Source organism: Primulina eburnea, chromosome 14 (genome assembly GCF_022965805.1).
Source record: "Primulina eburnea isolate SZY01 chromosome 14, ASM2296580v1, whole genome shotgun sequence".
NCBI classification, from domain to species: Eukaryota; Viridiplantae; Streptophyta; class Magnoliopsida; order Lamiales; family Gesneriaceae; genus Primulina; species Primulina eburnea.
In genome coordinates, this window is record NC_133114.1 from 10102435 (window position 1) to 10126966 (window position 24532).

The window sequence follows — 24532 nt, forward strand, 5'->3', positions numbered from 1 at the left end:
TATGACTAAGGTTTTAACTAGAAATGATTGCAATGCAAATTTCTGGAAAGAAAAATTTATTTCTGGACTTCCAGTTCTTTTTGCTGAAAGAGTAAAAAATAGATTAAAATCTAAATCTCCAACAAATTCCATAGATTGGAACATTCTTACTTACGGAGATTTATCTGCAGAAATAACTGCAGAAGGAATTAATCTTTGTAATGATATCAAGTTAAAAAGACAACTTGATATGCAAAAAGAAGAAAATAGAAATATTATTGGTGATTTTTGTGAGCAAATAGGCTTTCAACCAATACAATATCCTAAAAGGGATAAGAAAAAGAAAAGATTTCCTTTTAAAAAGAAAAACCATTATATAAAAGATAAAGAAAAATCTAAAAAATATTCTAAGAAAAAGTTTAAAAAACCTATAAAAAATGACTCTACTAAAGTTCCAGTATGCTGGAAGTGTGGAAAGATTGGACATAAAGCTAATAAGTGTTATGTCAAGAAAAAGATTAATAATCTCAATATAAACAATGATTTAAAAGAATCATTGATAAATATTCTTCTTAATACAGAAGAAAATCTAAAAGAAAAAGATTTTTATATCAATATTATTGATAATGAATTATCTGAATATTCTAACAGTAATACAGATAATGATTCTGAAATATCAGAAAATAAAATTTGCAATCCAGATTGTGATTGTGATACATGTCTCATAAATTTTATGGGATTAGAAATCAATGTCATATCAAATGAAGAAACTTTCATTTTAGATCTCATAGATCAAATAAAGGACCCTATAGAAAAAAGAAAAGCTATAGAACATTATTTAAATATGGCAAATCACAAGCCGACTAAACTTGTACAAAATACTGTACAAGAACATGAATTATATTCTTATAATAAAATATTAGAAAAGGCTAAACAAAAAGAAAGAGAGCCTACTATTTCTGAATTAAAAGGAGAAATAGATCAGATAAAATCTGAGATAAAATATTTAAAAGAAAGAGTAAATACTCTTAGTATTAATAATAATACTTGGGACAAAGATTCTACTTCTGAGGAAGAAGAAGAAGAAGAAGAAGATATTTTACCAAAAAATGATGATGATCAAGAAATAAATCAAATGGTATGGATCAATAAAATTGATCAGATTATTTCTCAAAAATGGTACTCAAAAGTAACATTAATTATTAACAAAAAATTTAAAATTACTATTGAAGCATTATTAGATACAGGAGCTGATGTAAATTGCATCAGTGAAGGAATTGTTCCGTCTAAATATTATAAAAAGACTACTCAATTTATCACTGCTGCTAATAAGCAACCTCTTATAGTTAATTACAAATTGTCTGATGTGGCAATATGTAATTCTGGAGTTTGTTTAAATACAACTTTTATTCTCATTAAAAATATATCTACTCCTGTGATTTTAGGAACTCCATTTTTCCAAATGTTGTTTCCTATTAATAAAATTAATGAAAAGGGTTTATATACCAACATTAAAGGTAATGATTTATTTTTCCCATTCACAACAATACCAGTTTCAAAATCTATAAATATTTTACAAAAAATAGTTAGTAATAAAGAAAATTTTATTACTTCATTAAAAGATGAAATTCTCTTTAAAAATATTAAAGATAAGTTAAAATCTGATAAAATTCAGGAAAAAATAAAAATTATTTCAGAAATCATATCTAAAGAGATATGCGCTGATGTTCCTAATGCCTTTTGGAATAGGAAAAAACATCAAGTCAGTCTTCCTTATACAGATGATTTTTCTGAGGATAAAATTCCTACAAAAGCAAGGCCTATAGCAATGGGGCCTAGACTTTTAAATTATTGCAAAGAAGAAATTGATAGTCTTCTTAAAAAAGAGTTAATCAGACCAAGTAATAGTCCTTGGAGTTGCCCAGCTTTCTATGTTGAAAATGCAGCCGAAATTGAAAGAGGAGCTCCAAGACTTGTTATCAATTATAAACCACTTAATAAAGCATTAAAATGGATAAAGCATCCATTACCAAATAAAAGAGATTTACTAAATAGATTATTTAAAGGAAAAATATTCTCTTCTTTTGATTTAAAATCAGGATTTTATCAAATTCTTCTAAAAGAAGAAGATAAATATAAAACAGCTTTCACTGTACCATTTGGCCATTACGAATGGAATGTAATGCCATTTGGATTAAAAAATGCTCCAATGGAATTCCAAAATATAATGAATGAAATTTATAATTCTTATACAGATTATATTATTGTCTATATAGATGATGTCCTTATATATTCTGATAATATTGATCAGCATTTTAAACATTTAAATATATTTATTCAAGTTACTAAAAAAGCTGGTTTGGCAGTAAATCAGAAAAAGGTAAAACTTTTTCAAACTAAGATAAAATTCTTAGGACATTATATTGAAAATGGAATAATAATTCCTATTGAAAGAGCAATTGTTTTTGCTGATAAATTTCCTGATAAAATTACTGATGTAAATCAATTACAAAGATTTCTTGGAAGTCTTAATTATATAGGAGATTTTTATAAAGATCTCGCTCAAGATTGTAAATTATTATTTCAAAGGTTGAAGAAAAATCCTCAACCATGGACTAATAGTCATACTTTAGCAATACAAAAAATAAAAGAAAGAGTTAAAGAACTCCCTTGTTTATCTATTGCTAATCCTGAAGCATTCAAAATAGTTGAAACAGACGCCTCTGATATTGGATATGGAGGAATACTTAAACAACAATTAGATAATACATCTAAAGAAATTCTTGTAAGATATACTTCTGGAACTTGGAATAATACTCAAAAGAATTATTCTACAATAAAGAAAGAAATTCTTTCAATTGTTAAATGTATTACAAAATTTGAAAGTGATCTTTTAAATAAGAAATTTTTATTAAGAGTTGATTGCAAATCTGCCAAAGATATTCTTTTAAAAGATGTTAAAGTAATAGCATCTAAACAAATATTTGCTAGATGGCAAGCAATATTAGCTTGCTTCGATTTTGATATTGAACATATTTCTGGAAAATCTAATTCTTTACCAGATTTTCTAACTAGAGAATTCTTGCAGGGATCAGCCTTGGAAGACAGTCTTAAAAAGACCAGCCACCGGGAAGAAGCCCATGAATAAACCACCTTTCAAAAGAGGTGCTACAGTTCCTCAGTCAAATATGGCTAACACAGAGGAAGAAAAGTTTGATCCAATTAAAGAATTTGCAGAAGATCCTACTGCGTATGAAATACATTATTATAATAATGCTATATTTGCTTTAAAAGGATCAAAAGAGGAATTAAAATATCCTTATCTAATTTCAGGATGTCTTAATTGCTGTCCTGTTGACAAAGACCTAAAAGGTCTATCCCCAATTCATATAGCTCAAAGCTATTTAATTAAAGATTTACAACCCATATTGGGGAGAAAAACTCGTGATTATTTTGAAACAATTCTAGTCGAAACTGGCTCAGTTGAAATCCAACATATGGATCGCAATCGCGATTACGCTTTTTCTAAAATGATAATAAAAAAGATTATCCCAGCTGCTAATTGGGGTTTACCCCTTGGACAAGCACGTCAATTAAACACCTTTCAGGCAATGCCTAATATGTTTAATTACCATGATTATATCATGGCTTGGGATATCATTGTTTTATATGAAAATTCTCAAAGAAAACATTCATGGTGGGTAAAATTCCAATTAGATGATATTCATCAATTTATACCAATTTGGTTTAAAACTTTTTTCTTCTCATGGGGGGTAATGCCCTCTATTCTTCCGAGAAATGTTAAAAACATATGGAATAAATTTTTAAATGCAAACACACAGTTTGATGGTTTAACAGCCATATTACAATTCGCCGTTAACTACAATGTTCCTTGGATTATTCGATGGGAATATGGATTACAGGATATGGCTAAAGAGAAATTTGATCTCAAATATACCTCTACTTTCTTAATCAGAAAAGTTCTCATCAAATGGTGGGGTAAAGAAGATTTCTTTGCAGAAGGCAAAGTATATGACCGTCAAGGGGTAATAGCTCTGGGAGTTGCCAGAGAAACCATGAAGAATTTAAATCATGATACCCCAACACAAACAACACTGTTAAAAGAACTTTTCCAACATCTTGATAAAGATACCATTACTTCAATGTTTACTGAAGTATTTGGAGAAAAATCAAATCTGTCAACACAAGAATCTACTTCTTCTAAAGGAAAAGAGAAAATGGAGGATGATACTCCAATGACAGATCAGGATAATTTGCAAGACGCTCAGGACCCGTATGAGGAAGATGACATATATGCATTATTGAATTCATGAGCTGGATGTCACTAAAGATAGTGGATGAAAAGGCAAGCAATCACGGGACTTATAGTCTTTGTAATAAAGTATGTAGTATTGTGGTGCATTATTGAGTGTGAGTTTTACTTTTCACGTGTCATGTTTTTATTTGTGTAAACACTGTAACTAGTATGTATTGCTTTGCTATTTAAGGAGTCGACTCCCTTTGTGATCGACACACCAAAATTCTCTACTACTTTCTCATAATAAGAGTTTCGAAGTTTTCTCCAGTTCTTGAGTTCTCAGTTTCAAGTTTCATCATTTCATGTAAGTTTATGTCATACGATTATATTTATGATCCTCCATTTGATTATATTATGCCGTCTGCAAATTATTTGAAAATCTTAAAAAAGAAGATTAAATTAATTAATAATCAAATTAAAAATCTTGAAGATCGATTAAAAGATCCAGAGATAAATCCTGTTTATAAACAGTGGTTTGTTCATCCACATTTGGAAAGGTCCAAGATTACCTTAAAGGCATTTGAGAAGCAGAGCTCACAGCTTGCTGCTTAAAATTGAGATTAAATCTCGTGTATTTGTAACAGTGTAAAAGTGGTATCAGAGCCATTGTAATTGGAGAAATTCTTCAGAAATTAATACAAGTTATTTTTCTGTTACGATCTTATGGTAGTTATACCCAGGAGAAATCCTTAAGTCGGGTTCCATAAGGCCTGTAAAGCCAAAGGGTAAGGCAGGGTAAAGCCTTGACAGTATCTACCATATTCTTGAATGGATAAATTAATACGATCTTTTACGAAGAATAAATCTTCAAGTAGTAATACTAAGAACAAAGAGTTAATTATTTCTGAAAATTTCGAGAAAAATATTCAAAACTGGAAAATACCAACATCTTCTAATATGAAGATTTATAGAACTAATGGATTTAATTTTAAATCCGACTATATTATTAAAACAATTGAAGAAGCAATTCCTCTAAAAGGAGGATACGACTCATTTAGTTTATTATCTCAAAACCTTGTTAATATTCACAAGAAAATTACAAATTTATGCATTTGGGAATGATACAAGTAGGTTTAAAACCTCTTACCAGATTAGGTCTAAATACTTCAGCTTTAATCTTAGTAAGAGATCAAAGGCATAATAAATTCGAAGATTCCTTATTAGGAATAGTAGAATCTTCATTATGCGAAGGACCAATACATTTTAGTTGTTTCCCTAATTTTCCAATTTCTCTTTCTGATCCAAATATCATGAAAGCCCTCACTTTAAATATAAAAACTGAAGGTTTTGATATGATAGATGGAACAGAAAATGTTGTTCTATTATATAGAATTTGTTACAAAGTCATGAATTCAACGATATCCAATTTTAGAATCAATACTAATCAAATTAGTTCAAAAAGAGGAGAAACTACTCTTTTCATAACTGATATTACTAAAAGTAATATTATGATTCCTAAAACAATTAATTGGAGTCAAGTTACTCTGTCAAAAATCTGGAAAATGGAAAGTATAGCCCTTCTTTAAAAGAAGAATCTAGAAAACTAGAAAGTATAATTCAATATGTTGATGGAGATGTCGAAATAAAATTCTCATCTCAAAGACATTTACGAATTAAACTTCCTGAAGAAAGTAGAAATTCTACTTCTTCTATATCTGATTTTGAAAAAATTAGTATATCTGGTCTTCAAAAGACTAATGATAATGTATCTCATCCAGAATATAAAGTAGATATTCCTGAATCTAGTACGTCTAGATTTCAACGAAGTTATTCTGTTAATAATAAAAAATCAAATTCTCCTACTTTTTCTGATATGGGATATAATGTTATGGTTATTAATAATAACTCTATCCAAAAGAGTTTAGATAAGATTAAAAATCTTAATAAGAAAAAATGGTTTTTAAGTTGTTTAAATTCAAAACAACAAACATTATATGTTTCAAGATACTTAGAATGGATTGAAGAAACTAAATTAAATTTAGATTTTTTCAAATGGATGGAAAATTTATATTTTCCAGCAAGGAATAAAATATTTCCAAATTTTAAAGATGAGTCTTTTATAAATACTCTTGAATCAACATATAAATTATATGTTCATGAAACTGGAGAAGAATCTTTTGAGATTCATCCTCCTTTTACTACTTTACAAATTAAAAAGGGTAATAAAGAAATATATGCTGCCCCTATAAAATCAGAAATAGGGCATGGTAATTTTGACCATATTATTCAACAGAATAATTTTACCAATCTTACTCTACATTCTTTAAGAAATCAGACTACTAGAATAGAAGAGATTTTATCAAAATCCAAACAAGGAAATTCTAGTGGTGAAAGTTCAAAAACTTTGATGATAAAACCTCCTCCTAATCTTAAAAAAGAAAATTTTCTTTTAAGTTCTAAAAAAGATGATGATTTTATGGAAGGTTTAATAGATCGATTACAAAAAATTAATATTAAAGAAAAAGGTTCTATTTCGGTAATTACCAAATCTGAACAACTAGATAATATTTCTAGTTCGTCAGAAGATGAAATGCAGATTAATAAAATGCATAAAGTATCAATTGTAAAACCTTTTTATAAAAAGGCTACACCTGTTGATCTTCAAATTGAAGAGAAAAAAGATTACGTTCAGTTTAATGGGGAAGCCATTACTGAATGGAATATAGATGGAAAATCTGAATATCAGATTAAAACTATTATTAAACAAATGTTAATATATTCTTCTGCGGCAAAGATAAAAGGTAATAATGATAGGCAAATTGCTCAAGCCATTATTACTGGTTTCACAGGACAACTTCAAGGTTGGTGGGATTTTTATCTTTCTAAAGAAGCAAAGAATAAAATTCTAAACTCTTCTATAGTTGATCTTAATGGAAGAGAAGAGTCAGATGCTGTAAATACACTTATTTATACAATTTTATCTAATTTTATTGGAGCTAATGAACTCCAATTAGATAGATCTCAAGAACAATTAATGAATTTGAGATGCCCAACACTATCTGAATTCAGATGGTATAAAGATGTTTTTATGACTAAGGTTTTAACTAGAAATGATTGCAATGCAAATTTCTGGAAAGAAAAATTTATTTCTGGACTTCCAGTTCTTTTTGCTGAAAGAGTAAAAAATAGATTAAAATCTAAATCTCCAACAAATTCCATAGATTGGAACATTCTTACTTACGGAGATTTATCTGCAGAAATAACTGCAGAAGGAATTAATCTTTGTAATGATATCAAGTTAAAAAGACAACTTGATATGCAAAAAGAAGAAAATAGAAATATTATTGGTGATTTTTGTGAGCAAATAGGCTTTCAACCAATACAATATCCTAAAAGGGATAAGAAAAAGAAAAGATTTCCTTTTAAAAAGAAAAACCATTATATAAAAGATAAAGAAAAATCTAAAAAATATTCTAAGAAAAAGTTTAAAAAACCTATAAAAAATGACTCTACTAAAGTTCCAGTATGCTGGAAGTGTGGAAAGATTGGACATAAAGCTAATAAGTATTATGTCAAGAAAAAGATTAATAATCTCAATATAAACAATGATTTAAAAGAATCATTGATAAATATTCTTCTTAATACAGAAGAAAATCTAAAGGAAAAAGATTTTTATATCAATATTATTGATAATGAATTATCTGAATATTCTAACAGTAATACAGATAATGATTCTGAAATATCAGAAAATAAAATTTGCAATCCAGATTGTGATTGTGATACATGTCTCATAAATTTTATGGGATTAGAAATCAATGTCATATCAAATGAAGAAACTTTCATTTTAGATCTCATAGATCAAATAAAGGACCCTATAGAAAAAAGAAAAGCTATAGAACATTATTTAAATATGACAAATCACAAGCCGACTAAACTTGTACAAAATACTGTACAAGAACATGAATTATATTCTTATAATAAAATATTAGAAAAGGCTAAACAAAAAGAAAGAGAGCCTACTATTTCTGAATTAAAAGGAGAAATAGATCAGATAAAATCTGAGATAAAATATTTAAAAGAAAGAGTAAATACTCTTAGTATTAATAATAATACTTGGGACAAAGATTCTACTTCTGAGGAAGAAGAAGAAGAAGATATTTTACCAAAAAATGATGATGATCAAGAAATAAATCAAATGGTATGGATCAATAAAATTGATCAGATTATTTCTCAAAAATGGTACTCAAAAGTAACATTAATTATTAACAAAAAATTTAAAATTACTATTGAAGCATTATTAGATACAGGAGCTGATGTAAATTGCATCAGTGAAGGAATTGTTCCGTCTAAATATTATAAAAAGACTACTCAATTTATCACTGCTGCTAATAAGCAACCTCTTATAGTTAATTACAAATTGTCTGATGTGGCAATATGTAATTCTGGAGTTTGTTTAAATACAACTTTTATTCTCATTAAAAATATATCTACTCCTGTGATTTTAGGAACTCCATTTTTCCAAATGTTGTTTCCTATTAATAAAATTAATGAAAAGGGTTTATATACCAACATTAAAGGTAATGATTTATTTTTCCCATTCACAACAATACCAGTTTCAAAATCTATAAATATTTTACAAAAAATAGTTAGTAATAAAGAAAATTTTATTACTTCATTAAAAGATGAAATTCTCTTTAAAAATATTAAAGATAAGTTAAAATCTGATAAAATTCAGGAAAAAATAAAAATTATTTCAGAAATCATATCTAAAGAGATATGCGCTGATGTTCCTAATGCCTTTTGGAATAGGAAAAAACATCAAGTCAGTCTTCCTTATACAGATGATTTTTCTGAGGATAAAATTCCTACAAAAGCAAGGCCTATAGCAATGGGGCCTAGACTTTTAAATTATTGCAAAGAAGAAATTGATAGTCTTCTTAAAAAAGAGTTAATCAGACCAAGTAATAGTCATTGGAGTTGCCCAGCTTTCTATGTTGAAAATGCAGCCGAAATTGAAAGAGGAGCTCCAAGACTTGTTATCAATTATAAACCACTTAATAAAGCATTAAAATGGATAAAGCATCCATTACCAAATAAAAGAGATTTACTAAATAGATTATTTAAAGGAAAAGTATTCTCTTCTTTTGATTTAAAATCAGGATTTTATCAAATTCTTCTAAAAGAAGAAGATAAATATAAAACAGCTTTCACTGTACCATTTGGCCATTACGAATGGAATGTAATGTCATTTGGATTAAAAAATGCTCCAATGGAATTCCAAAATATAATGAATGAAATTTATAATTCTTATACAGATTATATTATTGTCTATATAGATGATGTCCTTATATATTCTGATAATATTGATCAGCATTTTAAACATTTAAATATATTTATTCAAGTTACTAAAAAAGCTGGTTTGGCAGTAAATCAGAAAAAGGTAAAACTTTTTCAAACTAAGATAAAATTCTTAGGACATTATATTGAAAATGGAATAATAATTCCTATTGAAAGAGCAATTGTTTTTGCTGATAAATTTCCTGATAAAATTACTGATGTAAATCAATTACAAAGATTTCTTGGAAGTCTTAATTATATAGGAGATTTTTATAAAGATCTCGCTCAAGATTGTAAATTATTATTTCAAAGGTTGAAGAAAAATCCTCAACCATGGACTAATAGTCATACTTTAGCAATACAAAAAATAAAAGAAAGAGTTAAAGAACTCCCTTGTTTATCTATTGCTAATCCTGAAGCATTCAAAATAGTTGAAACAGACGCCTCTGATATTGGATATGGAGGAATACTTAAACAACAATTAGATAATACATCTAAAGAAATTCTTGTAAGATATACTTCTGGAACTTGGAATAATACTCAAAAGAATTATTCTACAATAAAGAAAGAAATTCTTTCAATTGTTAAATGTATTACAAAATTTGAAAGTGATCTTTTAAATAAGAAATTTTTATTAAGAGTTGATTGCAAATCTGCCAAAGATATTCTTTTAAAAGATGTTAAAGTAATAGCATCTAAACAAATATTTGCTAGATGGCAAGCAATATTAGCTTGTTTCGATTTTGATATTGAACATATTTCTGGAAAATCTAATTCTTTACCAGATTTTCTAACTAGAGAATTCTTGCAGGGATCAGCCTTGGAAGACAGTCTTAAAAAGACCAGCCACCGGGAAGAAGCCCATGAATAAACCACCTTTCAAAAGAGGTGCTACAGTTCCTCAGTCAAATATGGCTAACACAGAGGAAGAAAAGTTTGATCCAATTAAAGAATTTGCAGAAGATCCTACTGCGTATGAAATACATTATTATAATAATGCTATATTTGCTTTAAAAGGATCAAAAGAGGAATTAAAATATCCTTATCTAATTTCAGGATGTCTTAATTGCTGTCCTGTTGACAAAGACCTAAAAGGTCTATCCCCAATTCATATAGCTCAAAGCTATTTAATTAAAGATTTACAACCCATATTGGGGAGAAAAACTCGTGATTATTTTGAAACAATTCTAGTCGAAACTGGCTCAGTTGAAATCCAACATATGGATCGCAAAAACATATGGAATAAATTTTTAAATGCAAACACACAGTTTGATGGTTTAACAGCCATATTACAATTCGCCGTTAACTACAATGTTCCTTGGATTATTCGATGGGAATATGGATTACAGGATATGGCTAAAGAGAAATTTGATCTCAAATATACCTCTACTTTCTTAATCAGAAAAGTTCTCATCAAATGGTGGGGTAAAGAAGATTTCTTTGCAGAAGGCAAAGTATATGACCGTCAAGGGGTAATAGCTCTGAGAGTTGCCAGAGAAACCATGAAGAATTTAAATCATGATATCCCAACACAAACAACACTGTTAAAAGAACTTTTCCAACATCTTGATAAAGATACCATTACTTCAATGTTTACTGAAGTATTTGGAGAAAAATCAAATCTGTCAACACAAGAATCTACTTCTTCTAAAGGAAAAGAGAAAATGGAGGATGATACTCCAATGACAGATCAGGATAATTTGCAAGACGCTCAGGACCCGTATGAGGAAGATGACATATATGCATTATTGAATGCATGAGCTGGATGTCACTAAAGATAGTGGATGAAAAGGCAAGCAATCACGGGACTTATAGTCTTTGTAATAAAGTATGTAGTATTGTGGTGCATTATTGAGTGTGAGTTTTACTTTTCACGTGTCATGTTTTTATTTGTGTAAACACTGTAACTAGTATGTATTGCTTTGCTATTTAAGGAGTCGACTCCCTTTGTGATCGACACACCAAAATTCTCTACTACTTTCTCATAATAAGAGTTTCGAAGTTTTCTCCAGTTCTTGAGTTCTCAGTTTCAAGTTTCATCATTTCATGTAAGTTTATGTCATACGATTATATTTATGATCCTCCATTTGATTATATTATGCCGTCTGCAAATTATTTGAAAATCTTAAAAAAGAAGATTAAATTAATTAATAATCAAATTAAAAATCTTGAAGATCGATTAAAAGATCTAGAGATAAATCCTGTTTATAAACAGTGGTTTGTTCATCCACATTTGGAAAGGTCCAAGATTACCTTAAAGGCATTTGAGAAGCAGAGCTCACAGCTTGCTGCTTAAAATTGAGATTAAATCTCGTGTATTTGTAACAGTGTAAACATGTGTGATTGTCGAAGACTAGAGGTTTTCTTAAATCTTGAATGCGACGATAGTTATTTTACTAATTCAATATGAGGTTTGATATAAATATATTAGGAAAACCCATCACCTCCTTAATATATCAAAAGTCAATAAAAAATAATGTGAGCTATAGGAGATTGCAACGATGAACCGAAATCTTGATAATTTTCTCTCATTGAATTTTTCCTTGCTATCTTTAATTGTTTTGGTTGGAATTTAAGTTTTTTTTTTTCTTATTTTATATAAGTTTAATTTATTTATAATATTCGCTCCGGTTAAATATAATTTAAATAATTTTTATTTGGTAATTGCCAGTTAGTCCCTGTAGAACGATAACACTTATTTTCTCATCTATACTAAAACTTGACATCGTACACTTACTGTTAATTTATGCTGATTTAATAAATTGGTGCATTTATATTTATATTATTTTCGAGTTTAAAGAAAAGCACGATCAGTAATTGAAATAAACATGTTGTACCCAAAACTAGTTGGGTCCTGATCGAATTAAAACTTTCGGGACTCAACTTGAATTAGCCTAATTGACCTACTCGTGTATGTATCCAAAAGAATGCTAGGCTGTGAAAATCATGTGTAGTTGTGTGTTGTGTTTTCTGTCTCACCAAATTTTGTTTAGGCATGTCATCCTTACCATTCATTCTAAATCTCTTTTGAATAGGCTCGTAGTTATAATACCGGATATATTTCCCCTTCACAGAGTAACGTCCGGCTTGACTAGGCTTTTTTCATGCTAGACCATCTCGAGCTGGTATGGTAACCATCATCAGTTGGGCCTTGTATGCACTTGAGTCATGTATGGCTCGACTTAGAACTCTCATGTTCAACATAGCCAAGCCTTTTATGCTTAGCCTTATTCTAAAAAAAATACAATCTACTTGATTCGGGCTTCCGACTTATCATGTTCATATACTATGTTGGACCAAAAAAAGTGTATCATTTTAGACTTGTCTTTTTTCAAACACAGCTGAGTACTTTTCTCATAGGAATTTTATTCATTGTTGCTAAACCCTAAGCCAGTTCTATCATCGAATGTTTTTCCATCTCATGTATCTTGTTAATAGAAGCATAAGACTTGTTCTAAGAATAGACTAGCTATGTCAATCGTTTGTTCTCATTGATAGTTACTTGAAACACTACACTAAAATAATTACTCTTAGTAGACATCATATTGACTTATACCCCTTTCACTACATGCAACTAAAATCACTTGAATTGTCTATTAGGCTTATATTTTCTGCTTTCACTTTCTGAAATGATTCCAAAATTATTTTGAACTCATTAACCATGTCATATAGTGTTCATCTCGTCTAAATTCATTAGAACATAAATCAAATACCATATCATCGGTAATATCCACCTCAACATTAGCCATCTGATGCTGGACGTGCTCTTCCTCACTTGTTGAAGTCTCTAAGTGTTGCGACTCTGATTGTTGCACTCCCAAGAGCAGGTTGTCCACAAGTAGTATAATTCGGTGAGTCCGATATCGTATCCACATGGAAGCTAAGGTAATTACAAGTCCACTACAATGTCTTTTTGTTTTGTTTTGTTTTTGTTTCTTTTTAGTTTTAATTGTTTGAATCTTTAATGGGTAAATTTTAATTGTTCAAATTTTAATTTAAGTAGTTGAGATTAAAGGATCCACTCTTGGTATTTTAATAAAGTTAACATTAACGAACAATATTGAAATCCACTTAATAAATATATTAAATAATCATATTTATATTATGTTATATATTATTATCTTATAAGTATATAATATATACGAAAACTTATAAATGTGGTCAACTATTTATTGTGCTATATATATTTGTAAACACTAAATCAAGGTTCCCACTTTAAATAGTTGGTAAAACCAAACTAACATTTAAATGGTACCAAGAAATTAATATTATGATATATTTATATATTGTAAATCAAGGTTCCCACTTTAAATGGTTGATAAAACCAAACTAACATTTAAATGGTACCAAGAAATTAATATTATAATATATTCATATATAATAAATCAAGGCATCCACTTTAAATGGTTGGTAATACCAAACTAACATTTAAATGGTTCCAAGAATTTAGTGTTTAACATTTAAATGGTTCCAAGAATTTAGTGTAACATATAACAACAATAAATCAAAACTCCTATTTATAAGTAGGGTATAAAAATACTTAAAGAAACAAATATAACATAAACAATAAATAATGATTAAATAATATGAAACATAGATTCTTACCTTTTAGTAACCTTATTATCATGCCAACAGTTTCACCTTTTCATCTCAATATATGAAATTATCATGCTAATTATATTTAAATGAAGAAATAAAGGAAAAATATAGAGAGAAATATTATGAACTCAAAGGTTTGTTCATAGAATGAGGGATATCCCAATACATTACAATGCACCCGTATTTATAGCCAAATTTGGAGAGACAACCACAAATAAAATATTATTTTTTTACACAAAAGTCTTCATTGGTGTTCCAAGATATTATATTATATTACACATCACTTTTGAAAATCTTCTTCTCCGAATTTGCTTCTTCACATAAAAAGAAACATGTGGATAATTGAGTTGTCTAGTTGTGGAATTTTTTTCAAACCATTTGACCAAGTAATTTGAGAGATATGGTCAAAATACTACAGCATGGTAAAGCTGCCACTCCTTTGGTCACTTTATTTGTTGCTTAATTTGATCCCACTTGTGAGAAGATTTTTGTAGAGCCCAATTTCGTACACGTAAAACCCATGCATTTATTTAAATTATTAAAGCATTTAATTTATTTTAAAAGAGTTTAGTCATGCATAATTATTTAAATGCATTATTTTCAAATTAATTACGTGTATGTAATGCACGTTAAAATGTCTTTCGAGTTTCATGTTTCAGGCGATTATTCGAGGCGGGATTGAGGAAATGACCCGGGGACGATTTTTGACAATTTTAAAGATGATATTTTATTTTAAGTTGAGTTTGGGGGCATTTTAAATAATTTAGTGAGTTTTAGCATTTTTGAGCCTAAATCTTTATTTAGTAATTTTAAGAGTTTAAAACTTTTAAAATTTAGTATTTTATGAGATGTTAGTATTTTGAATCCTAAATTTGATTATTTTTGTGAGTTTATGATTTTAGAACTTTTAAAAGTCTAGTTTGGTGTGTTATATTTTAATTATAGAGTTTCATTTAAAAGGTATAGGGGAGTTAGTGTTTGATTAGTAGATAATTATTTTAATTAAACAATTAGTCTCCTAATTTATCTGAAACACACGCCACACACACACAAACACACTTTTACACACACTAACTCACGCCTAAACACACACACAAGTTTCATTCTAGTTTTATTTAAAAAAAAAAAAAAAACTAGGGTTCTTCAAAGAGCATAGCAGCCGTCCCCCTTCCCTCTCTAATTCCAGCATATTTCGTGATTTTTTTTTCAAGAGAAACGGTGCCACGTTCGTCCCGGATCAACCTCGCTCCCATCTCCGCTTCGGTGTCGTCTTTCGGTAACGTTATCCTCAGTAAGGCACGTATATTCTGTTCTTGCTGTGTCGATCAAGTCATATATCGAATTGCGTTGTTTTTATGCGTAAAAGTTATGTATGATGATAGTAGTTTGAGCGGATCATGGATCGGATCAATCTCGAAGGAAATTTTTAGATCTAAAACTCGTTTTTACTGTTCATGTCAAAACTGCGATTTTTCTGTTCATATTTTGGGAAAACTTTCAACGGAAAAAACGTAGAATTTTTCGATACCTTCGATTTGATATAAAATTCAAGATTTTTGGACGAAAAATGAGAGAGTTATGATATTTTTCGTGTGACTGCTCAAACTGAAATTTTAAGAAAAGTTTGGTATCATTGTATTTTTGAAGTTTTATGTTGCAGGCTTCGTTGGAAATCGACGGGCGATCGTCGCTGCGTATGAGTATGTTAGTATTGAGGTTTGTTGTATTTTTCAAGGTTTTGTTGGACGTCGTTAGGTGTTTGAATTAGTTTAAAGTCGTAGGAACTCGATTGATGTCAATTGCTAATTAGCATTGTATTGGGTAGTATGGTGGACGTCGTATCTTGAAGTGTTTATATAAGTTTTATGCAATGTTATGGTGTCCTTAAGGTGTTCAATCATAGTGTTCAAGTGTCAATTTGGGTGTGTAGGCATGTGCATCAGTTTTCTCGCAGGTTTCTTCGTACAGTGTGCAGACGGACCCCCACACGGACCCGAGCACGGGGTCCGTGCCTTTGTTTTCCATTTGGTGTTCCAAGACAGTAGCCACACGGACCTCAACCCGGACCCTCACACGGGGTCCGTGTCCTTTCTTTTTCGAGACACTTGACATGCAGTACCTACACGGACCCCCATCCGGACCCAAGCACGGGGTCCGTGCCCCTTCCGTTTTCCTGACACATTCTAGGCAGTAAGTACACGGACCCTCTCCCGGACCCAAGCACGGGGCCCGTGTACCCTTGTTTTTGGGAAATATTTGTAAGTTCATTTTAAGTTTGATGTTATGGGTTAGTGCAAGGATTATTAAGGGCGTGTCGTGGGAAATTGTAGAAGGTCCTAAGATATGATTGAGCTTGAGAGTAAGTATGAGTTTTCTACGTCTAAGTAATGCAAGTTAAGTATGAAATTCACGTTAGTAAGTTGCAGCAACGGCCCCAGTCGAAGTCCAACGAATCCCTCAACGCCAAGTAAGTATGAATGACGTGCAAAGGAAATGTTTTAAGTTTCGAGGTATGCTAATTAAAGTTAGGATTGGAAAGCGTTAAATCATGAACGGGGACCAATCCGCCCGTTAAATTATGAACGGGTTAGATCGTGGTTGTGAAGCGTTAAATTATGAATGTGGATCAACTGGCCTGTTAAATTATGAACAGGGATCTTATGTATGCGACAGTGGATACGTCCCTGTCAGCCCAGTACTGTGGTGTGTCTGATCAGGCGTTTATCATGTTAAGGGTCACTTGCTTTGAAACATCCTCTACGTAAAATTATGCAGTTAAGTATGTTGAAGTATGAAAGCATGTTTAAGAAAGTTTATGATCATGGCACGTCGAAGTATGTATGTTCAAGCTCAAGTTTATTTCAAGTTGAAGTTTATGCAAGTTCAATTTAAAGTATGTATGTCCTATGTTAAAGATGCATGCGATTTTATTATGTAGTACTCGTTATTTCCAGTTTATACGTGTTGAGTCTTTAGACTCACTAGACTTGATCGATGCAGGTGAGTACGATGAACAGGAGACAGGAGGTGGCGACCAAGGGGCAGGCTTGGGCTGAGCGGCAGGCTAAACCCGAGGACCGCAAGTTTATGTTTTTAAGCACAGTTTAAAACACTCTGAATTTTTATGATTTGAATGTGAGATGTTTTGAGAGAGCGTTCTTTTAGCAAATTTTTAATTGGTGATGGATTATTTTAAAAATATTTTTATGGATGTTGGGTGACGACCGTATGGATGTTTTTATTTAATAAAATTTTTAATTTTTCCGCAAATTTCAAGTAGTAAAAGTACGGTACGTTACAGTTGGTATCAGAGCGGTGTTCTTGTAAAGGGTTACGCCTACTGCCAGTCGCAAGAAGCTCTCGAAGTCACACCTCAAGTCTGTAAGTTTTAAAGTTTCAAGATTTATGTTTTGTAGTATGCATTGAGTTACGATTTCAGCATGCCCATGTTTTAAATTCAGTACGTGCATCATATGTTATGTATATCACGATCATACATGTTGGGTTTACGTGTTGGGTAATTATTGGAACAGTATGCCTCCTAGACGTGAAATTAACCGGGAAGATAGGGAGGAGGACAGAGAGCCTCGAGTCGAGGAGAGGGCCAATCCTCCACCACCTCCACCACCCGACATGCAGGCCCAGATGATGGCTGGAATGACTCAGTTCTTTGCCCAGTTTATGGGTAACCAAACAGTGGCTGATACAGGGGTGAGACCCAGAGCTGAGGCTGTCTACGAGAGGTTCAGCAGAATGCACCCAGATAAATTCTCAAGGACGATGGACCCATTAATAGCGGAGGGATGAGTTAAATCCATCGAGGTAATTTTCGATTTTATGGAGTTGCAGGATACTGATCGAGTGAGGTGCGCTATCTTCCTACCTCATGGGAGTGCAAGAGTTTGGTGGGAGAGCGCATCAGTGATAGTTAACCTACAGACTCTCACGTGGAATGAGTTCAAAGAGGTGTTTTACTCCAAGTACTTCACTGAGGAAGTGCGTACGAAATTGATTGGGGAGTTCATGACGCTACGACAGGGAGATAGCAGCGTAGCTGATTACGTGCAGAAGTTTGAGAAGGGTTGCCAATTTATGCCCTTAATCGCCAATGATGTTCAGGCCAAGGTGAGACACTTTCTCCTTGGAATGCGGCCGATCTTGCGCCGTGACGTGAAGGTGGTAGGGCCTATGACCTATGAGGTCGCAGTAGCGAGGGCATTGGAGGCAGAGCAGGACATGAAAGAAATTGAGAAGGATCGACTGGGCAAGAGGCCCTTTCAGGCACCGCAGCAACACCAGCAGTATCAGCAGCGGCCACCATTTAAGAAACCCTACCAGGGGCAGCCTGGAAAGAAACCATACCAAGGACCACCTAAGGGCAAGGGTCCTATCCATCAGCAGGGGGCGCCGCAGAAACTCGGTAACTTCCCTGTTTGTCAGAAGTGTAACCGCCAGCATCCCGGACCATGCTTGTATGGGTCAGGCAAGTGCTTTAAGTGTGGTGCTACCGACCACATGCTAAAGGAGTGCCCGCAGTGGAAGCAGCCAACTCAAGGCCGGGTATTCGCCATGCACGCTCAAGAAGCGGATCCGGACACTACTTTACTGACCGGTAAACTTTCCTACCTAAGCTCGGTATTACTTTGCCTTGCAGGTGAATTTTATTTGGGAATTTTTGGGATGCTAGTATTCTTTGAGTATGTTTGGGTTACTATCTTGTTAGCATTACTTTTTGAATGGCATAGGACATTGAATTTTATTATGCGTAAGGTTAATGTTAGTATTTTGGGATATAAGTTGTGCTGTGCTAACGCGTCTCAGGGAACATTTTCATAAAGAGATTAGCTACAACTGCACTGATAGATTCAGGAGCCACTCACTCCTTTATATCAGAGACCTTTGCTAATCACCTGGACATCAAGTCCATCGGCCTAGACTTGAACTTCTCAGTGACAGTCCCATCAGGGGAAGAGTTGTTAGCGACCAGTGTGATCAGGGATATCGATCTAGAACTGCAGGGCCACCTAGTGTATGCAGATTTGATCGTATTGCCGATGCCAGAGTTCGATATCATTTTGGGCATGGACCGGCTGACTAAGAACCGAGTTCTAATCGATTTTCAGAAGAGGTCGGTATTGGTCAGACCGCTCGGTATGGAGCAGTTTTTATTCGAGCCAGCTAGATAGAGGAGTTTTCCTCGTATGATTTTGTGCATGCAGGCGAGGAAATTAATTTCAAAGGGATGTCAGGCTTTCTTGGCCAGTGTTATAGCAGCGCCTGACGTGCCCACTCCTTCTATTTCAGAAGTGCCAGTAGTCAGTGAATTTCCAGACGTCTTCCCAGACGACGTCACAGGCATTCCACCAGATAGAGAGGTGGAGTTTGCCATTGATCTCATGCCAGGTACAGTGCCCATCTCTAAGGCACCGTATAGATTAGCTCCAGCAGAGATGTTAGAACTTAAACAACAGATTCAAGAACTCTTAGACAAGGAGTTTATCCGCCCGAGCTTCTCACTGTGGGGCGCACCAGTACTCTTTGTGAAAAAGAAGGATGGGAGCATGAGACTGTGCATCGATTACCGTGAGTTGAACAAGGTAACGATCAAGAATAAGTACCCGTTGCCTAGAATCGAAGATTTGTTCGATCAGTTGCAGGGAGCTGTCGTGTTCTCCAAAATCGATCTTCGATCAGGGTATCACCAACTGAGAGTAAAGGATGCAGATGTGCATAAGACAGCTTTCAGGACCAGATACGGGCATTACGAGTTCTTAGTGATGCCGTTTGGATTGACCAATGCTCCAGCAATTTTCATGGATCTCATGAACCGAGTATTTCAGCCGTTCCTCGATCAGTTCGTCATAGTGTTCATTGACGATATTCTCATATACTCGAAGAGCCATGAGGAGCACGACCAGCACTTGAGGACAGTTTTGCGGACCTTGCAGAGCCGTAAGCTGTATGCAAAATTCAGTAAGTGCGAGTTCTAGTTGCAGAAAGTCGCGTTTTTGGGGCATATAGTGTCTAGTAGAGGGATTGAAGTGGATCCAGCCAAAGTGGCAGCTGTCAAGGAATGGGTAGAGCCAAAGAATACATCAGAGATCCGCAGCTTTTGGGTTTAGCAGGTTACTACCGTAAGTTTATTCGGGGGTTTTCATCTATAGCAGTGCCACTCACTTCACTAACCAAGAAGAATGCTAAATTTTTATGGAGTGATGAATGTCAGAAGAGCTTCGACACCTTGAAGCAAGCTCTCATTTCAGCACTGGTGTCAGCCATGCCGTCAGGGCAAGGAGATTATGTGTTATACACCGATGCATCTAAGCTCGGTTTAGGAGCAGTGTTGATGCAACAGGGTCGAGTTATAGCTTATGCTTCCAGACAGTTAAAGGTGCATGAGAAGAACTACCCGACTCACGATTTGGAATTAGCCGCCGTTGTCTTTGCATTGAAGATTTGGAGACATTACTTATACGGCGAGAAGTGTCAGATTTTCACCGATCACAAAAGTCTCAAATATTTCTTCACGCAGAAAGAGCTGAATATGAGGCAGAGACGGTGGTTAGAACTTGTGAAAGACTATGATTGCGAGATTAGCTACCATCCGAGAAAAGCTAACGTCGTGGCAGACGCTTTGAGCAGAAAGGTGGCAGTCATAGCACAATTGTCAGCTCAGAGACCGCTTCAGTCTGAGATTCAGAGGTTTGGTCTAGAGGTTTATCGCAAGGGCAGAGCTCCTAGACTGTCTAATCTAACAGTCAAATCTGATTTACTAGACCGCATTCGAGCAGGACAGTCTTCAGATGAGCAACTACAGAAATGGAGACTGAAGGATGAAGCTAAGGACAGTGTTTTATACACAGTGTCAGATGGTATCGTGAGATACAGAGACAGAATGTGGGTGCCTAGTGGTGATTCGACCAGACAGGATATTCTGACAGAGGCACACACATCTCCGTATTCTATTCACCCAGGAGGTACCAAGATGTACAAAGACATGCAGATTTTGTATTGGTGGCCAGGGATGAAGAGAGACATCCGCAGATTTGTATCTGAGTGCCTCACTTGTCAGCAGGTGAAGGCAGAGCATCAGAGGCCAGCAGGTTTGCTTAAGCCACTCCCTATCCCAGAGTGGAAATGGGAGAACATCACTATGGATTTCGTCGTTGGGTTACCTAAGTCAGTCAAAGGGTCAAATTCGATTTGGGTTATAGTGGACCGACTCACTAAGTCAGCGCATTTCCTACCAGTAAAGACGACTTTCTCCATGACGCAGTATGCGGAGCTTTATATCAGGGAGATAGTCCGTTTACATGGGTTTCCAGTTTCAATTGTGTCCGACAGGGACCCGAGGTTCACATCGTCCTTCTGGAAGAGCTTACATGCAGCCATGGGGACAAAGTTACTGTTTAGTACAGCTTTTCACCCGCAGACAGATGGCCAGTCTGAGCGAGTGATCCAGATTCTGGAGGATTTACTAAGAGCCTGTATGATTGATTTTCAAGGAACTTGGGAGTCTAGACTACCCCTAGTGGAGTTCACATACAACAACAGCTTCCAAGCATCAATAGGTATGGCTCCCTATGAAGCGTTGTATGGTCGGAAGTGCAGATCGCCAGTTCATTGGGATGAAGTTGGTGAAAGAACAGATCTAGGCCCAGAAATAGTTCAGTAGACTGCAGAAGTGGTGGTCAAGATTCGTGACAGAATGAAGACCGCCCAAAGCCATCAGAAGAGCTATGCCGATAAGAGAAGAAGAGATCTCGAGTTTGCCGTTGGGGATCACGTTTTCGTCAAGATAGCACCCATGAAGGGTGTTATGAGATTTGGGAAAAGAGGTAAGTTGAGTCCGAGGTTTATTGGACCGTTCGAGATTCTTGACAGAGTTGGGACATTAGCCTATCGTGTAGCCCTTCCGCCGAATCTGGCCGGGGTACACAATGTGTTCCACGTCTCGATGCTAAGGAAATATTTGGCAAATCCTTCGCACATTCTGAGTTATGAGCCTTTGCAGCTTGCTCCAGATTTGTCTTATGAGGAAAGACCGACTCAAATCCTCGACAGACAGGAGCGCAGACTCCGGAACAAAGTGACTAAGCTAGTCAAAGTTCGGTGGTTAAACCAATCAGTGGAAGAGGCCACTTGGGAGTCAGAGACAGATATGAGACTTCGCTACCCGAAATTGTTCGGTAAGGCTTAATTTCGAGGACGAAATTTTTATATGTGGGGGAGGAACTGTAGAGCCCAATTTCGTACACGTAAAACCCATGCATTTATTTAAATTAGTAAAGCATTTAATTTATTTTAAAAGAGTTTAGTCATGCATAATTATTTAAATGCATTATTTTCAATTTAATTACGTGTATGTAATGCACGTTAAAATGTCTTTCGAGTTTCATGTTTCAGGCGATTATTCGAGGCGGGATTGAGGAAAAGACCCGGGGACGATTTTTGGCAATTTTAAAGATGGTATTTTATTTTAAGTTGAGTTTGGGGGCATTTTAAATAATTTAGTGAGTTTTAGCATTTTTGAGCCTAAATCTTTATTTAGTAATTTTAAGAGTTTAAAACTTTTAAAATTTAGTATTTTATGAGATGTTAGTATTTTGAATCCTAAATTTGATTATTTTTGTGAGCTTATGATTTTAGAACTTTTAAAAGTCTAGTTTAGTGTGTTATATTTTAATTATAGAGTTTCATTTAAAAGGTATAGGGGAGTTAGTGTTTGATTAGTAGATAATTATTTTAATTAAACAATTAGTCTCCTAATTTATCTGAGACACACGCCACACACACACAAACACTACTTTTACACACACTAACTCACGCCTAAACACACACACAAGTTTCATTCTAGTTTTATTTAAAAAAAAAAGAAGAGAAAACTAGGGTTCTTCAAAGAGCATAGCAGCCGTCCCCCTTCCCTCTCTAATTCCAGCAGATTTCGTGATTTTTTTTCAAGAGAAACGGTGCCACGTTCGTCCCGGATCAACCTCGCTCCCATCTCCGCTTCGGTGTCGTCTTTCGGTAACGTTATCCTCAGTAAGGCACGTATATTCTGTTCTTACTGTGTCGATCAAGTCATATATTGAATTGCGTTGTTTTTATGCGTAAAAGTTATGTATGATGATAGTAGTTTGAGCGGATCATGGATCGGATCAATCTCGAAGGAAAATTTTTAGATCTAAAACTCGTTTTTACTGTTCATGTCAAAACTGCGATTTTTCTGTTCCTATTTTGGGAAAACTTTCAACGGAAAAAACGTAGAATTTTTCGATACCTTCGATTTGATATAAAATTCAAGATTTTTGGACGAAAAATGAGAGAGTTATGATATTTTTCGTGTGACTGCTCAAACTGAAATTTTAAGAAAAGTTTGGTATCATTGTATTTTTGAAGTTTTATGTTGCAGGCTTCGTTGGAAATCGACGGGCGATCGTCGCTGCGTATGAGTATGTTAGTATTGAGGTTTGTTGTATTTTTCAAGGTTTTGTTGGACGTCGTTAGGTGTTTGAATTAGTTTAAAGTCGTAGAAACTCGATTGATGTCAATTGCTAATTAGCGTTGTATTGGGTAGTATGGTGGACGTCGTATCTTGAAGTGTTTATATAAGTTTTATGCAATGTTATGGTGTCCTTAAGGTGTTGAATCATAGTGTTCAAGTGTCACTTTGGGTGTGTAGGCATGTGCATAAGTTTTCTCGCAGGTTTCTTCGTACAGTGTGCAGACGGACCCCCACACGGACCCGAGCACGGGGTCCGTGCCTTTGTTTTCCATTTGGTGTTCCAAGACAGTAGCCACACGGACCTCAACCCGGACCCTCACACGGGGTCCGTGTCCTTTCCTTTTCGAGACACTTGACATGCAGTACCTACACGGACCCCCATCCGGACCCAAGCACGGGGTCCGTGCCCCTTCCGTTTTCCGACACATTCTAGGCAGTAAGTACACGGACCCTCTCCCGGACCCAAGCACGGGGCCCGTGTACCCTTGTTTTTGGGAAATATTTGTAAGTTCATTTTAAGTTTGATGTTATGGGTTAGTGCAAGGATTATTAAGGGCGTGTCGTGGGAAATTGTAGAAGGTCCTAAGATATGATTGAGCTTGAGAGTAAGCATGAGTTTTCTACGTCTAAGTAATGCAAGTTAAGTATGAAATTCACGTTAGTAAGTTGTAGCAACGGCCCCAGTCGAAGTCCAACGAATCCCTCAACGCCAAGTAAGCATGAATGATGTGCAAAGGAAATGTTTTAAGTTTCGAGGTATGCTAATTGTCTTGTGACCAAAGAAAGTTATGATTGGAAAGCGTTAAATCATGAACGGGGACCAATCCGCCCGTTAAATTATGAACGGGTTAGAT